General features: G+C 37.6%; 1 non-coding gene across 1 annotated transcript; it reads right to left on the reverse strand.

Annotated features, from left to right (window-relative positions):
• Positions 1 to 224: 224 nt before the first annotated feature.
• Positions 225 to 331, reverse strand: LOC139078302 (U6 spliceosomal RNA). Its single transcript, XR_011531234.1, has one exon. It is a non-coding gene; the product is annotated as a U6 spliceosomal RNA (small nuclear RNA).
• Between the last annotated feature and the right edge of the window lie 18,941 nt (positions 332 to 19,272).

Raw genomic sequence — 19,272 nt, forward strand, 5'->3', positions numbered from 1 at the left:
GTATGTACATAATAAATTGGATTTTCTCCTGTTAATCTGTCTCATGATATTTTAATTATTCTACCAGCCATAAGAAGCAAGAGGGGAAAGGGAGGAATTTTCCTCTCCCCAACACAAGCAATTTTTTGTTTCTTTTTAAAAAATTTTTTAAATTTTTTGTTTTTTTAATTGAGATTCATAATAGTTTACATCATTGTGAAATTTCAGTTGTACATTATTTCTTGAAAAATATGGAATGCTTCATGAATTTGCGTGTCATCCTTGCACAGGGGCCATGCTAATTTTCTCTGTATCGTTCCAGTTTTAGTACACGTGCTGCCAAAGCGAGCACAAGTTTTTGTTTCTTATATTTCCTTTAAATTCTGATAAGAAATTTAACAGTATCTTCTATAGCTCCACTTTCTCTATGTTTTTTCATATTCAGCTATGATAAAATAAAAACAGTTGACACTTTTGATATTCTGCCAGAAAAAAATCTCCTGAGCTATATCAAATGTCGTGAAAAATTGATGTAAGTGGAGCCATTTTAAAATAGAGCAGGAGCAGCCATTCCAGAGGGACTGCCTGGCTTGTCTTGTTCCTGGAAACTCAGACTGGGCCCAAATGGCAATTGTTTTACAAGTCAGAAGGAGAACAGACATCCTGATGACAAGACTGACAACTCTGGACTTTCTGAAGATAGAATCAATAACCAATCATGCAGGCCCAAGGGTTGCTTAGCGTGTCAGCATCAATGAACTCTTCTTAAAAATATCTTATCTCATCTTCGTCCTTTTTCCCATAAAAACCCTGAGCCCCTCTCCTGTAATCGGGACACTGTTTGGGTTTCTACCCGAGTCTGTCCTCCCTGAATTGTAATTCTTTAATCCCAAATAAATGCGTTGTTTCTTTAACTGGTTTCTGATTTTTGTCAGTTGACAATCTCATTAGGTAAATGTTTGATACCACAAACAGTAATGCGTCATGGGGAAAATGGTCAGAGAAGTCCTCCCAGAGTGCAGGCAGTGAAGGAGTGAATTATCTGCGGAGAATTTAAAAATAATACTGAAACTAACTAAAAGTAGTTCTTCATTCTGTTATCACCATTGAGCAGCAATTCTAAACAATGTCATTGAGAAAACGCTCCTCTCTGCTGGGGCAGACCACTCCACTACTCTCTCCTGTGTTTATGTTTGGATAGCACTTCCATGATTATATTTTATGATAAAAGGGATTTTGCAGATGTAATTAAGTTCTCTAATCAGTTAAGTTCATCAAAGAGGTAATATCCTGGGTGGGCCTGACCTAATCAGATGAGCTCCTAAAAGAGGATCTAGAGGTTAGAGACAGAAGAAATCAGAGAGATGCAATCCTGCTCACCTTGAAGAAACACATGCATGTTGTGAACTTCCGATGAGGGCCAGGTGACTTCATCTTCATGAGACCCTGAACAGAGAGCCAGACACACATATTCTGAGATAATAAATAGGTGTTGTTTTAAGCCACTGGATTTGTGGTAATTTGTTACGCGTCAATAGAAAATTGGTACAGTTGGGTTACATTTGTGATGCTATGGTTTACTATGGGATAATGGTTAGGAAATGTGGGATGATGATAAGTTATAAAATTAATTGCACTATAACATAAATAGTTATCAACTATTTACATGCTAAATGTTTCTAAAGTAGAACAAAAGTGCTCTTGGAGATAAATATACCATTCTTTGGAAATACAGATGATGAAACAATTGCTTATCCCCGAAGCTTTCGAGGCATCCTGCATCATGTTGACGTTTGAATTAGACCTTGAAGGGCGAGTAACAGCTGGCCAGGCTGACAAAGAAGGAAAGGACATTCCAGAATGAACAGCATGAGTTGTCCCCCTGAGTAAAAGTTAGTTGCTTGAGATTATGGAAAAGAGACAGATTGAGCATTAAAGTGGTTTTAATGTACAGTTCACTTCACTGCAAATAGTCTAATTTTAGAGGATACAATATTTTGTTTGAGTTCATGGATAAAAATTTCTTTTAAAAATGTGGATGCCTTTCGGAAGAAAAGCACTACAGACGATTAAAATAAGTCCCTTGTGTTTCTTGACTTTCTTATTGGTTAATAATATCTAAACTGTCAAGCTGGGACAGGTCAAAGAATTTTAAACTAGAAATAATAAACATTTACTCAGCTATGACAGTAGTCTTCACACAAATGGTATTTATATCCAACTTTAAAGGGCTGTATGCTTTCTATAGGTATATATGTGGCCCCACTAAAAAGTTTTATGAGAAATCCTGAGATTTATGGTGTATGAGATGCTGTTTTACATTTAAAATGTTGTCGGTATTAAACTACACATACTCTATGTAAACATATCATAACCCATAATAAAATTATTCTACATTTGACATCTCAATTATAAAGTAATGTATTATTTTCATAAGAAAGCCATTTCAGATTAAATAAAAAGTTTGAAATACTTCTGTTTCTTATTTCATTATACATCATTTTTATGTGAAATCAGTAGAGAAAACACACAAAAAAATTCAGTGATGAAAAATTTAATCGGTTCTGGACATACAACAATATTGAGATACTAAACCAAAAGGAAGAAAGTATAATTGTGCCTTTCCCCCTCTAATTTGACGTGCCACTGAGATGAGCCCAGGCACTTGTACAGAGTAAGAAAAGTATGAGCTAGCCACAAATTTGAAGATTAAGTTTTCATAGTGGATGTACTTAGTGAACCTTCTAGAACGGAGCTCATATTTTGTGTCTCTTCATCTCCTTATCTCAGTTTTAAACTTGACTGCTTTACTCCTTAACTACTATGGCTTCTTTATTCTATGAGGAAACTGAGGCCCAAAGAACTTCACAGAATCACAGAGTCTCATATTTGGAGTGGAGCATAGATGTCATCTAGACCACTCTTCTTCTGGTTTATGTCTTGAAGTCATAAGAACCACGGAGTGACATCCTTTGAATATTAAAGATGTCATTACCTCTTAGAGGGAGCCCTTTTAGGCTTGATATCTAGAAAGCATCCTCGTCTTGAATCAAAAGACCTTTGGAGGCACACAGATTAAGTCTAATGCCTTTCGCATAAGACAGCCTGTCAAATATTTAAATACAGCTCTCATCACTGAAGTCCACTATCTGCTAGGCTAATTCCTTGAGTAGGTTAATGGTTGAGTGGGGGTTAAAGTTCAGGTCCCATTCTGCCCATACTCTTTTTTCCTCCCTGCACTGTCTAAGGGGCAATTCAGGCTGTGTAACTAGGAAAGGGTAAGTCATCAATGCATTCCACGAAGATCTTCTCATAAATTTTTACTAATATTTTTATATAATTGAATTTTCAAAAAATGCTACACAAATGTTTGCATTTAGAAATTGCAATATAAATCATATGTGATATTAAAGTTATTTTAGTTTATACAATTTCCAAAAGGTTAGAATGAAGAGCCTTACAATGTATGGAGAGCATCAAGCCAGTTGAGACGACTTTCTGGAATAATTGGGCGTACCCCTTCTAGAAAGAAAGAAAGGATATATATTGCATTTAAACCCGCTTCCTAATTGGCCACCTATAACAGCTGCCCAGCACGTACAGATTGGCTCACACATTTTTTCACTTCGCTGTAATGGTCAGTTAGGAAACCATTTAAAGCTACTAGATAGGAAAGTATCGTGACTATGCTTTTCTAAACTGTCAAGGGGATATCATAACACTTGCAAAGGCATTTTTAGCCAGAATATTATGACAGTCTTAACAGTTGACAGATGTGATTTGCTCCTATGTTGTCATGGTTTTTATGAATGTGGAAAGATGTGTCATTAGAGAGGAGGAGGCCTGCCAGCTAATTAGCACGTTAGACGCTCCATCAGCTTTCTGGTTTCCTGCAGATAGTATAGTTCAGTATATTCAGATTTATTTGGCATAAAGAAATGACTCTTCCTTTTAGATTTGAACTAGTATAGGTAAAAAATATAGTGTCTTATGGTCTGAATGTTTGTATCCCCCCAAAATTCGTATGTTGAAAATCTAACACCCAATGCAATGGTAATTAGGAGGTGAGGCCTTTGGGAGGAGTTTAGGTCACAAGGGCAGAGCCCTCATGAATGGGATTAGTGCCCTTATAAAAGAGACACCGGAGAGCTAGCTAGCTTGCTGGCTTCCGTCACATGAAGATACGAGAAGTCTGTGGCCTGGAAGAGGGCCCTCACTCAACCATGCTGGCACTCTGATCTCAGACTCTACCAGCCTCCAGAACTGTGAGAGAGAAATTTTTATTGTTTACAAGCTGCCCAGTATGTGATATTTTGTGACAGCAACCTGAACGGCCGAAGACACAAGGTAAAAGAAATTGTGAATTGTGTTCAAGATAGATTTATATTTCTTTACTTTAATTTGTACTTCATTAATTTTAATGCATTTCCTATTCCTGTTTACACCTCAGAGCCCAATGTAAATGCCACAAAGTATTACTTGTCTGACTATCAAAAAAGATCAATTTAAGCTTAGAAAATGAACACTATATTTACATAGTTATGTGTTATTTTACCCATTTTCAATAAATTAGAAGGAAAATGCCTCATTCTTGCACAATATGACAAGAAGTTCATTGTGGAACTAATGGTTCTAAGTGATTTTATGTGGAACACTGAGATGGTTTGTTAGTAAATCAACCGTTCAGTTGTTAGAAGGATATAATTTTGCGACACTTTTGTCAGGGAAGAAATTGTAAAGGATTGTGGAAAGAGATCACTTCCAGCTCCGTGTGTCCAGGTTTCCAGGATTTTACTCTAAGCTCTATAGACAAAAATAAATACATCTGAACTAGGATTATGAGTTGCATGTTCCTGTTAACGTTTAGTTTGCAAATTAAGCAAATCTTAATCTGGGAATATTGGTCTCCTCCAGTTATTTAACAAATTGTAAACTAGACAAATGTGGAAAGTTGTCCACTTGGTAGATGAGATATACAAAAACCAAAAATAATAGAAAAAATCTTCAATGAGTTTATGCAGCTGAGTGGTCTTTTCCCCTTTTGTCTCTTTATCGCTGACCTGACTCCACGGAGTCACAGTTACAGGTATTGCACAACCCCTCCACCTCCTCTCTGTGGTGACTCATTTCCTCTGCTTAGAAGCACTCGGAGGCCTCCTTTATCTCAGATGAGGAGACTTCTATGGGATCTTGCCTATCACGACCCCTATTATTAAATGAGACTTTTACATTCACGCGCTACACCCCTAGAGGTCCATAAAGGTCTTAAACAGCCCTGGCTATTCAAAGCACTACAACTGATGTCAAGCCCACACGTGTGTTTTATATTTCATTTCCCATCTTCACTTTCAGGAATTGTCACTATTCTTTCTCTGTCTTATGTACTCAACCTTTGCTTTTCAAGTAGAATTTTTCCCCCACTAATTTTTAAAAATATTTTCATGTGTCCATTAAAAATCAAACGACACATGATAATATTCCTTAGTTCACCACCTACCTTCTATTGCTACTATCTCATCTCCTTCCTTTACGAATCAAATATGTTTTAAGAATAATAATTTTTGTCTCTTCAATAAATGGTGTTGGGAGAACTGGACAGCCACATGCAAAAGAATGAAACTGGATCACTATCTTACACCATACACAAAAATCAACTCAAAATGGATGAAATACTTGAATGTAAGACCTGAAACCATAAAACTCCTAGAAGAAAATATAGGTGGTAAACTCCTTGACACCACACTTAGTGATGGCATTTCAGAATTGACACCAAAAGCAAAGGCAACAAAAGCAAAATTAAACAAGTGGGACTACATCCAACTAAAAAGCTTCTGTATAGCAAAGGAAACCATCTACAAAACAAAATGGCAACCTACTGAATGGGAGAAAGTCTTTGTAAATCATATATCTGATAAGAGGTTAATATCTAGAATATATAAAGAACTTGTACAACTCAGTAGCAAAAAAACCAATCTGATTAAAAAATGGGCAGAGAATCTAAATAGTTGTCTCTTTAAACAAGACATAAAGATGGCCAACCAATACACAAAAAGATGCTCAACATTACTAATCATCAGAGAAATGCAAATCAAAACCACAGTGAACTATCACCTCACTCCTGTTAGAGTGGCTATCATCAAAAAGACAAGAAATAACAAGTGTTGGCGAGGATGTGAAGAGAAGGGAACCCTTGTGCACTGTTGGTGGGAATGTAAATTGGTGCAGCCACTATGGAAAACAGTATGCAGCTTCCTCAACAGAATAAAAGTAGAATTACCATGTGATCCAGCAGTTCCACTTCTGGGTATTTATCCGAAGAATATGAAAACACTTATTTGCAAAGATATATACACCTCCACGTTCATTGCAGCATTACTTGCAATAGCCAAGATATGGAAACAATATGTGTCCATTGATGGATGAATGGATAAAGAAAATGTGGTACACACATTCAGTGGAATATTCAACCATAAAGAAGAATGAAATCTTGCCATTTTCAACAACATGGATGGGCCTCGAGGGTGTTATGCTCAGTAAAATAAATCAGACAGAGAAAGATAAATACTGTATGATATCACTTATATGTGGAACCTAAAAAAAAGGGAAAACGAAAAAACCCCCAAGCTCGTAGATAATCTGTTCTGGGGATTGGGGGGTGGGCCAAAAGAGTAAAGGGAGTCAAAAGGTACAAACTTCCAGTTATAAAATAAACAAGACTTGGGGATATAATGTACAGCATGGTGACAATAGTTAATAATACTGTACTACATATTTGAAAGTTTTTAAGAGAGTAGATCTTAAAAATTCATATCAACAGAAAAAAAATTATCATTTTTATTTTTTCAGAATTTCATTATCTCTGCATCTCTCACTCCCTCCTCAAGCCACTGTGGCCTAGCCTCTTGGTATTTTTTGCCCCGGTAGAGCCCCCAATAAGTTCACCAATCACCTCTCTGCTGCTTATCCTGATGGTTATTTACAGTAACATCTCATTCAATATTTCAGAATCATTTAAAACTGATGACCACCCTCTCCTTGAAAACTTCCTTTTCTGGGTTTCCGTGTTAAAAGGCGTTCCTGTTGTTATTTTTTCCCCTTTTCCTTCTAAATCTCTATCCATCCCTTCTCTGTCTTCTTTGGTATTATGTCAAGGCACAGTCCTGGGATTTCTTACCTCCTCACTCTTCACTCACTTTTCCCTTGGTGATTTGATCCATATCCAGTGCTCAGGTTACCACCTATATGGAGATGAAAACTGGACTCATTATCCTTCTCTTCCAATTCTACCCTTTCTATTGTTACTTGGCTAAAGAATGGCACCATCCAGTGGCATAAGCCAAAATCACAAGAGTAAGCCTGACACCCTTTTCTGCCGTCCTTGTCACCCCTTATTCAGTGCTTTAACAAATCCTGCCAAAATTTCCTTGTGAATATCACTTGAACTTGTCCCTTTATTCTCCATCTCTGCCATAATCACACCACCCTTATCCAGGCTATCATGATCTTTTGCCTGGATGATGCCATAGTGTCCTATCTACATTCACTCAGCCTTTCTCCAATTAGTTCTTTATATTGCAAATGTTAATTTGATCATGTTGCCACCACCCTTAAAATCCTTTGATAATTTCCCTCTGTTCTTTGGATAAAGACAGTCTCTTTGATAAGAACTGTAAGACCCTAGATGGTCTGTAATCACCAAAGAAAGTCTTGGTTTCTTTGCTCCAATCACACTGCACTCTTCAATCCCTTGTGTCTAACATACCTTCCAAAATACCTCTTTATTTAACTCTTTATTTATTCTCAAATTGCAATTCAAGTATTGCTTTCTCCATATAGCCTTTTCTGTCTCCATGATAGAATCAATTGCCCCATAATAGTCTTTCAAGATCCTGCTAACTCTTGTCTTTAGCACTTCCTCCAGTTAGAACTTTGCATTTTTATCAGTAATTATTAAATATCTAACTTTGCTAGTCAAATATAAGCTCAATCAGGAAAGACATTAAGATTTTTGTTTTTTATCATTGTATAATTAATGTTCAAGGATAATTTATTGTATGACTTAATGAATGCCTCCTTGTATTAGTTTCCAGCTGCTTTCTGGAGAGTTCTTAACCCTGGATTCCATTCCACTTTTATTTTTTTTATTTTTTTGAGGAAGATTAGCCCAGTGCTAACATCTGCTGCCAATCCTCCCCTTTTTTGCTGAGGAAGACTGGCCCTGAGCTAACATCCATGCCCATCTTCCTCTACTTTATATGTGGGACGCCTACCACAGCATGGCTTGCCAAGTGGTGCCATGTCCATACCTGGGATCCGAACTGGCGAACCCTAGGCCACCAGAGCAGAACATGCAAATATAACCACTGCACCAGCCCATATTCCACTTTTATGTTCTTTCTTTCGACCCCTTGGTCCCAGCATTTGCTTCTGTTCTCATTGGTTCTTGACTCTGAGCATCCTTCTAAGGACTTCATTTGTATTTGCCCCGTGCCACTCTATTCTGAGAATTTGTAGAACAGATAGTTCATGCAATCTGCCACAATTCCAGAGTTTGGACAGAACCTTGTGGCTACTTAGAGCTGCCATTCTCCTTTTCCCTTAGGAAAAGTTTACTTACTTCCTCTTTATTTATTCCTGCTTTATCTGCCTAGAACTTTAGCTTCTGACACGGCGGGTGTTCCTTTGGGCACTATCAATTATCTTAAGAGTGTTCGAGTTTTCAAATCTAGGACATTTGCTCAATGAGACTTTTGAATGTGTTGGTTACCTCCTTATCTACCTTCTTCCTCTTGCCCTTTAATTGTAATTATTCCTTGAGAGTCAGTCTCTTTGATCTTTTGAATTATTTCTTATTCCTCTAACTCATCTATAGATATGGCTTTGTTTTTAATTTTATTAAGATATAATTCACATACCATACAATTCATCGCTTTAAAGTGTACAATTTAATGGCTTTTGGTATAGTCACAGAGTGTGTATCCATCACTGCAATAATTTTTATAAATTCTTCATTACCCATAAAAGAAATCCTGTACCCCTTAGCCATCACCCTCTAAGCTCCCCATCTCATTCCCTCAGTCATAGGCAACCACTAATCTACTTTGTGTTTCTAAATATTTGCCTCTTCTGAGCATTTCTTTTAATTGAGATCACACAATATGTAGTCCTTTGCGATTGGCTTTATAGTCATGATTTTAAACCACATCACCATGTAAATTTTTCAATCATTTATTTCTATACATAACTCCTCTTCTGAATTCCAGTGTTGAATTCACAAATACACATTCTATATAAATCATTCTCACCTCAATTTAAAATACCTAAAGTAGAATTGTTGACTTGTCAACTAGCTTGCTTGCCTTTATTCTTTTTTCTGTCAATGCTCATTGACATCACAGACACCTGTTACTGTCAGCCAACCCTCACTCCTACTGTAACCCTATCTATTCAGTGCCTAGAAAGTAGGTGTTATGTGTTTTTTTGAATGAACGAGTGATTCAGTAACTGGATGCATCTGTTTATCTTCTCTCTACTCTCATAACAATTATCCATGCCTTCAATTTCTCAGGCCTGCTTCCAGCTATCTTTCCACTCCAAAGTTACGGAGCCTCCAATTCATTATTTTTAAAATATCACTTTTCGAGGCCAGCCTGGTGACACAGCTGTTAAGTTCACATGCTCCGCTTCGGCAGCCCAGGGTTCACTGGTTTGGATCCCAGGTGCCGACATACACATTGCTTATCAAGCCATGCTGTGGCAGTCATCCCACGTATAAAGTAGAGGAAGGTGGGCACGAACGTTAGCTCAGGGCCAGTCTTCCTCAGCAAAAAAGGCAGATTGGTAGTGGATGTTAGCTCAGGGCTAACCTTCCTCAAAAACAAAACAAAACAAAAACTATCACTTTTCTGTTTAACATATACTTATAGAACTTTTGCTGGGAAAGCAGACTTGTGCAATTCAAAGAATACAGTATTGAATGTCATAGGCTCTGGGTCAAAGTCCTGATTTCATTACTTTCCTGCTATGTGATTATGTGTGGATTACTTTAGCTTTTTTTGACTGAAGCTCATCATCTGTAAACCAGGGAAAATGACATTAGTAATGCTTATTCCACGGGAGATTGAAAAATTTGCAGTACTTATCATAGGACCTAGTATATTGTAGGTACTCTCAAATATTAGTGGAAAAAGACATTCAAATGTGATTATGCGGTTTAAAACACTCTCTAATTTAAAAAGATTAATTGATTAATAGAGTTAACCCTGCTTCAAGCACTGAGAGAGAAACAAATAAAAGGTCTAAACCATTTTCTAGGAACAAGAAATTTTGTAACCTGCAGACTTAATGAAAAGCTGGATGGTAGACTTTCATTTCAATGCAATGGCTTAATGGGGAAACAATTTTATCTTTCAAATGTCACAGGATGTTTTTCAATGTGTTTTGAAAGATTGGTGCATTATTTCTGTTTGTATAGCCTGGCCTCAGAAGTAAGGCTACTCTTTTTTTTTTTTAGAAAAAGATTTTATTTTTCCTTTTTCTCCCCAAAGCCCCCTGTTACATAGTTGCGTATTTTTAGTTGTGGGTCCTTCTAGTTGTGGCATGTGGGACACTGCCTCAGCAGAGCTTAATGAGCGGGGCCATGGCCGCGCCCAGGATTCGAACTGACGAAACCCTGGGCCGCCAAAGCAGAGCGTGCAAACTTAACCACTCAGCCGTGGGCCTGGCCCTGCAAGGCTACTCTTTATGAAGGTGGTCCCATGAATTGAGAGGGCTTATGGCCTTCGCTCAGGGCCCTGTGAGGTAACAGGGCCCGCCGATGGTCTGTGTTGCTGCTGTCGTACCTGTTGAGACCCTCTGGCAGATGAGCTGTGCTCCTCTGTGGGGTCATCCAGGATCCTCGGGCTGTTGTAGACTGCCAGAATCACTGCCTGGCTTCCTCCACAGTTCTTGTCAGCACAGGAACTGTAACCCATAGGAAGCAGAGAACAACAGTAATCCTGTTGGGCTGGGGATCTCCTCCTTTCCTCTATGGAAGGTGCTTATGGATCTGTGCTAACTGTGTAAAGAATCACTCATTTTGAAGACAAGGAATTGCTCTGGAAATAAGAATTTAATCAGGCTAACAGAATCCCAGTGGCTTAAATTGTTGAAATACTCTTCTGGCTCCCTTTGGTGGGGCTGTATAATCAGATCTTTATGTATTTTCATAATCTATTTTCCACTTTATCTTGATGTTAACCATCTGATCCAGCAACAATCATTGCCTCAGTGACCCCACAGACAACTTTTTTTCTTACCTTTTCACTTTTTTTTCATTCACTTCTGCATGCTGGAAGTATGTTCTTGATTGCTATGAAGCCTTCCCCGACCATGGAAATCCACAATCTTCTCCCCTTTTCTCAACCTCAGTAGAATTTGTTCTAAGCACAACACACTTTTGGTACTGACTTGCTTTCTCAGCAAGATTATAAAATTCTCAATAGTTTTTACACCTCTTTGCATGTTATAAACATAGAATGCAGTCAATACATATTTTTGAATGGATAAACAGGAATTTTCTATAAGCTGAGAAAAATAGATACCATTAGGAAAAATTCTCTTAGAAAGTTGATTTGAGAAATTTTAATAAAAATTATAAAACAAGGACTTAATTTTAAAGCCATAGACAGAAAAGCACCTAAAAGAACAATGAAAAATGTATCAGTTAATTGAATTCTGAAATTAATCATTTTTATACGCATGCAATGTCTCTGTTTCTAAGTTCAAGTAAGAATGCCAGTGTTGAATTCAAATAGCACTTTGGTGAATGAGTAACTAGCTCAAGGTCAGCAACAGGCTAAACATGCTGTTTGCCTGCTTCCCAGTCATATTGTGGAAGTTCCAGGTGTAGCTAAAAGGTCATTGCATCACCCCACAATTTGCATTATTAAGACTTCCGGAAATGTGGTTCTACATCGTGATGCCAGCTCCTAGACTTCTTAAGTTTTTAAAGCAATGAGATTGCATGACCTTGGGAAATGATATCCCTTCCCTGAACCACCTGAAGCATAGAAAAATGACGTCACAATGTCAATGACGTTGAGCATCCTTGTATAATATCGACAGGTTGAAACTAAACCTAGATGGTAGAAATCTATACACAGATAGATACGACTTTCATTTACTGGGCCCTATAAGTCAAATCAATTAATATTAATTAATTGATCTTGTATCCAATTAAGTCGTTTTGTCTCCACTCAGGTAATATTGGACTGTAGCATGTGTGTGTTTGTGTGTGTGTATCTGTGGTAATGATGTTGAGACCTGTGGTCTTTGCTCACTACTAGTTTAATGTTGTGGATGTTTTAGGAAAATAGAAAGTACGGTTCCTCCCCTCTAGGAACACATGACTGCAAACCTCACTTGAGATCTCTTAACCTGGTGATTGAGCTAAGACTATTTTTTTAACGCAAAGTGTTCTGAAACAATGATATGAGCACTCTTGGATTTTTAAACTCATTTTTCTTAATTTCATATTGAATATGCACGCAAGGCATTCTAAATCAGAGTCACATTATTATCTACTTAAAAAGCAAACAATGATCATGTTGTTCCCCCACACTTGGATTCTTGCCACAGGGGCGACTCTATGAAGAAAATCAGGTCAAATATCTCATGTGTAGAGGAGGAAGATGTTTCCTCTACCCACTCTTGGTCCTTCTGGCTGGGCTATGAATTAAATTCACATGAGATGTGTTGACGAAAATAATCCATAACCAATCTGTAAATGAAAATTTGGGTGAGTTTATTCTGAGCTGAAATCTGAGGATTATAACCCGGGAGAGTCTTTCCACAAAGGAACAGAGCACTCCAAAGAAGTGGGGGTACATAGGGCAGTTATATACCCTCAAAGAGGGTGTTTCACATATGATTGAAATGTCCCTCCCACAATAGTCACAAGATTGTCCTGTCGGCACAGCACTTGGTGGACACAGCAGGTAGTGGGTCTGCTATCTTCGTGGGCGTAGCAGGAGGCAAGTCTATTATCCCTAGCTGGGCGGTCACAGGTGAGCGCAGCGATCAGTTTCTAGCCTAAGGAAAGATGCTTAATCCTTAAGGAGACGCCAATGTTGGGAGGGGGAGGGAAGTTGCACCTTTATCTCAAGGGCCCTTTGCTCTTGCCATAGGGAATGTCTAAAGCAGATATACAATGCATGCTCAATGGCCTTGGTCAGGCCCTTTTGGAAAGACAAGGTCAGGCCGAATTAGGTTTACACCAAAATGGCTTCCTCATATATTCCAATATATCCTATTACTTGCCATTTTTATTTGACAGACGGAATAACAGGAGAAAATTAAGCAAAGCTTTATAATATGTATACCTGAGAGAGACTCAGGAAAACTGAGCAACTTGCCAAAATGGCAGAAGCTCTCACCTTAAATACCATCCTCAGCAAAGACAAAGGAGGATGTTGGGGGTTGGGGGAGTCAGTTATGAGAGATTACCAGAAAAGCACGGTAAACAACAGGAAGGTTATTATGCAGATTTAAGTCGCCTTGATAGGAGTTTCTAGAGATAAGATTTTCTCCCTTCTTCCTGGTACAGAGAGGGAGACACCTTTACAGATGGAGATCTCTCTTACAAATGTAGATGTCTCTTTACAAAGGCTAAGTAAATTCTACTTTTCAGAGTTTCTCTCATGTCTGCAGTTTTTTTAAAAGCAACCAGCCCAAAATAATCCTCATGCCAAAAAGACATATCTTGGGGTGGCCAATTCCAATCCCCCATGTATGCATACAAATTTCAAAATCTATCAAAGATGAAGAGCAGAGAACTTTGGATTTTCTCCCTTTATATGTAGGAAAGAGTCAGCTGATCCTTTCCTTATCCTGAGATAAGACGGAAAGAATCCTAGTTTTCACTCTAACTTTTTTGAAACATAAATGAATCTTTCCAACACTCATATAAACCATGGGTGTCTCCTACTTTTATGACCTAGAGATATCACCAAGTTCTAGGTTCATACCTTTTGAAATATAAATACCTGGAGAGAGAGTGCTCCTGTCTTCCTGGCACCTTGAAGCTTAACCTAGGGACCTGGTCCAGGGCATTCGGCCCTCTTGGATCAGAGTGACTAACTAGACAAATGGCTACAGATCTAATTCTTAGGGTATATGAAGAGTAAAACGCTTCTTGGGGAATTGAAAGAGTCCATTCCCTATCTTATATACATTTCCATTTCTCAGGAGGTTAGGGGCTTTTCACAAGAGTGCCGAGAAATCTAGGGGCACTTTATCTCCCCACAGGCCAGATTCAGAGACAGGTGCTTTCCAATATATTACTTGATTGTCACAAGAAGTCTACACTATAGTTATCACTATGACAGTTTTTAAAGTTGAGGAAAATGAGACTCAACAAGTTTAAACAATTGGCCCAAGATTATGAAGCTAGAGTAGTTACTGGTTTGGTAAAAATAAAATTCTGCCAGGTTCCAAGCCCATCTTCTTTCCACTGTGCCAAACTGAAGTGGAGGAGAACAATTTCAAGGCATCTCTTGTCCCAAGATTCCTTTGGCAAATAAAACAGATTTCATTTTATTTATTCCTTTCACTTTATAGAAAGTTAAAACCTAAAGAAATATGAATCCACATTGGTGCCCGGAGTCTGGGTCAAACCTGGGAGGAAAGAATACAACATGAAACTTTTCTTCTAATTTTCAAAGGAAAATTTTGTAAGTATCTTGATATCAGAGAAGGAACCTTTCTAAAAAAGCGAAAGTGCTTCAAAATGTGTTATTTTCTGGCACTAGTGACTTCCTCAGATGGACACATCTTCTCTATCTTTTCAATAACTTTCTATTCTTCCCAGTTAACATGAGGAGATCCAATGTGAGAGCCAAGATAAGTACTGCTAAGAAATTATACAGTAGGACATCACACATCTGAGAAGTTGCCCACATATCTGTAACCTAAGGTTGGAATTTAAATAAAGGAAACATGCTAAAGCTGGAAAGCTGGATGTTATTACTGTGCTAAGGTCACTTTTTCAGCCTGGAGTTGAATGCAAGGCAAGAGGCAATATCTTTCTTTTCATGAAATAAAGTATTCCTATAACCTGAGCAGAACAGATTAACCAGCAAACTCTTCATTTCCTTAGTTCACATCCCTCATTCCACAACAAAAGAAATCAATCAAATCAAATCAAAATCAAACACAACAAAACAGTGGCTTTATAAGTAATGATTAAAACTTCCTTTGCCTTTTTGAAAATGAAAAATAATCAAATATTCATAAACTAACTTTTCCAATTTAGAGAGTCCTAGAAATATTTTTAGACAACAAATGATAAAATTTTTACAATCTGTCCTCAAAATATAGAGTTATATATTTTAATAATTGCGAATAATTGGAAAGCTTTTCTTTGTGGAAAGTCAAATGGCTAGCAGCTGATTCAAGGATTTATCTGAAGAAGAAATGAAAGAATAATACAATCATTTAAATTGAAGTTGAAATCTTGTCCTATTTTATTTAATTTGACATGATTTTTTGGGAGGAGGAGAAATGAAAAAATATGGGTGTGTATATTTTCCTGATATCCTCCTAACAGATTATACATGGTAGGAAAAAATTTAAAAACATATAAATCTAAAGTTCTAAAACATTTATTTGTAAAGCACTTCTCATAATTATTTTATTTTTAGAAAATGCTGCAAATTATTCATAGGAGCTTCGAGGATTGTGTGAACAGGGACATGGGGGAATATAGTTCTCCTCCAGATACACTAATATTATACCTAGTTACTTTCCAAATCCACTTGATTGTGAAGGTTTCCATCACACAAAGCCTTTTCAGGCTGACCTTTTATGCCTTAGAACCTCTCAGTACCTTAGGAATTGACTTGATTTTTATTCCTCAGGCTCAGGTCCTTAGAGACATATCCACTTGCCTGTTTCCAACAGTATATTTAGTTGATTCATAATTCTCCAGTTTTGTCTTTTCTTTTAGGTTGAAATTCCCTTGACATCATGTGTTTTCTCTTACTTGCCATGTAGCTCTACACAAAACCCAATGGGACTAAGTTGTTATTTGCAGAAAGAATTGTTTAAGGAAGTTTTTGGAACTACAAGACAGTCAGCAGCCCTGAAGGAAACATGTTTAAGCAATTCTCTTAAATAGGTATGGTTCCCTCAGAGATATTCTAAAGAAGTGGACACTATATGGAGTCTGGCTTTCATTAAATGTTAAATATATGAGTGCCCATTGTCCTTGCTCTTAGGAAAATCAATATGTTATATTGATGGGTAGTCATTTGACTGGCTGGCATAGCATTAGGAAATTTAAAAATAATATTATCATGCATCAACGCATATCAGGAGAATCATATTTAAGATAACATATGTAGGGGGCCAGCCCGGTGGCCGAGTGGTTAAGTTCGAGCTCCGCTGCGGCAGCCCAGGGTTTTGCCAGTTCGGATCCTGGGTGCGGACATGGCACTGCTCGTCAGGCCACGTTGAGGCAGCACCCCACATGCCACAACTAGAAGGACCCACAACTAAAATATACAACTATGTGCCAGAGGGGATTTAGGGGAGATAAAGCAGAAAAAAAATATATATTGGAAACAGTTGTTAGCTCAGGTGTCAATCTTTTAAAAAAATAAAATAACATATATAATAGAGATCATTTAAAGCAGAAGATAGAAAATGCTTAAAATCCTCTAGTAGTAGAAACTCCAAATGATTTATTCACTAATTCTACTAAATAATGAAGTTGAAACTGGTTTTTACTTTTCCCAAATGAACAATATCACTACAAGGCACTAAATTACTCCAATTACAACTTGTTTAATTTGGCAGTTTAGAGGCCAGTGGAATGGGAAAGTAAGAGAAAGGAGCGGTCCTCCAAAGTATGAGTTAAGACAGATCCGACAAACACCAGGGGACCCCATGTGGGTGCTTTTACAGTAGTTACATTAATTGCTTCTCTTATTCATTAGAAGATTGAATTTCTTTCTTCCAAGGAGCTAAAACCGCTTTATTTCCTTCTTTGAAATGTACAATAAAATATCATGCCTATGAAACCTCTTAAAGACTCAACAAGATTAAACATAGATCAGGATTAAGTAGAGTATCAAGATTTCTACTACCAGTGTAAAGTGTAATTCATTGTACTATAGGCGATGGGAAGGAGATTTTATGGGTAGATTTTTCTTTCCTGATCACAGCAAGTCACATTGGATTTAGTGAAGAGTTTGCACTACACATAAAACATCTGAATTTATCCCGTCATATTCTAAGGTTCTCTACATCATGGATAATGTTTATCTTTTAGTGCTATATACTACCGCTCATCTTGAAACACATCTTACTAAGCTTCAATGATCTCGGAGCCTTACTCTGCCTCTCACCATATTCTCTTTCCAATGAGTAATGTTCTGTGGTTCATTCTCATCTTTGCTTCCTTTCAGAAGCCTAATAATTCTTTGAAGCTATCTCAAGCTAACTCTTACCTTCCTAGATTTTTGTCGTGACCAATTCCAGTGCATCTTGCCCTATCTATTTGATAGGAAAGAAAGTTCCTTTGAAAGGCAAGAGAGTAGGGCAGCAAGAAAGTCAACTGCTAGATAGTCTCTAGTTTGTGCCCTATTTGCTGGCAATGAAAATCACTTCAGAATTCAGTCGTTAGTTTCTCTGTGCTTCCTTTCACACTGACAAAGAAGAACACGTAGCTGAACCAGGGAGGACCACAAAGGGCTGGGCTGACTGCAAAGTTTTGCAAGAAAGACAACATGTTCCTTTTGAAGATTGCTTTCCCTTTGGGTTACTATGGGAAACAAACACTCAGAATAAAAGATGTATACTCATTGTGGTTTTGGTGTGCATTTCTCTAATAATTAGTGATATTGAACATCTTTCGCATGCCTCTTTGCCATCTCTATATCTTTTTTGGAAAAATTTCTGCTCATATCCTCTGCCCATGTTTTGATTGGTTTGTTCATTTTTTTGTTGTTGAGTTGTATGAGTTCTTTATATATTTTTCAGCGTAACCCCTTGCTGGACATATGATTTGCAAATATTTTCTCCCTGTTGGTGGATTGTCTTTTCATATTGTTGATGGTTTCCTTTGCTGAGTAGAAGCCTTTTAGTCTGATGTAGTCCTGTTTGCTTATTTTTTCTTTTATTTCCCTTGCCTAAGTAGACGTGGTATTCAAAAAGATACTGCTGAGACTTATGTCAAAGAGTGTACTGCCTATGTTTTTTTCTAGGAGTTTTATGGTTTCAGGAAAGCAGTATGGAGATTTCTCAAAAAATTAAAAATATGAATATCATATGATCCAGCTATTCCACTACTGGGTATTTATCCAAAGAACATGAAATCAATAATTCAAAAAGATATATGTACCCCTATGTTCATCGCAGCATTATTCAAAGTAGCAGGCATGTGGAAGCAACCCAAGTGCCCATCAATGGATGAACGGATAAAGAAGATGTGGTATATATACAAATGGAATACTATTCAGCCATAAAAGAAAATAAAATCGTGCCATTTGCAACGACCTGGATGGACCTTGAGAGTATTATGCTTAGCAAAATGTCAGATGGAGAAAGACAAATACCATATGATTTCACTTATATGTGGAAGATAAACAAACAAACACATAGATAAGGAGAACAGATTGGTGGGTATCAGAGGGGAAGGAGGTGGAGGGGAGGGTAAAAGGGGACAGGGGCACATTTGTAGGATGACAGACAAAAACTAGACTTTGGTGGTGAACATGATGCAGTCTACATGGAAACTGAAATAAAATAATGTACACCTCAAGTATGCACAATGTTATAAGCCCATATGACCTCAATAAAATAATTTTTTAAAAAAGGGAATAAAAGATGTGTACCGCATAAGAATTTAAATGAGCAGACACGAAAAAGAGTGATTGACCTCCCTTCATCCCTTGGCTCCACTTTATCTTCCCTGGTTCTTCATCGAAGTGATTACCATTCTTAATCAGAAAACTACTGCAGCCTGTTCCTAACAAGGAAAAAAAGAGTTAAATTGGAGGTTGAAGAAACCAAAAGTTCCCTGCCCTTTATACGGATAGTGAGAGTATACGCCAATTGCTTAGGCTCTATCTACCACCTTACATGGCGGTTTGTTGCTGAGCCTCAGTTACATGACTGGGATGCTCTAATATTTCTGTTAACATCATGATCCTATAGCAGGCTGGCTGCGATCTACCAGAAGCATTTTAGCAACAATGATATTTTGGCATCAGTTAGAGGGGATTCTTGGTGGAAAGATCTAAGAATGAGGGC

This window comes from Equus przewalskii, chromosome 1, assembly GCF_037783145.1.
Source record: "Equus przewalskii isolate Varuska chromosome 1, EquPr2, whole genome shotgun sequence".
Lineage (NCBI taxonomy): Eukaryota > Metazoa > Chordata > Mammalia > Perissodactyla > Equidae > Equus > Equus przewalskii.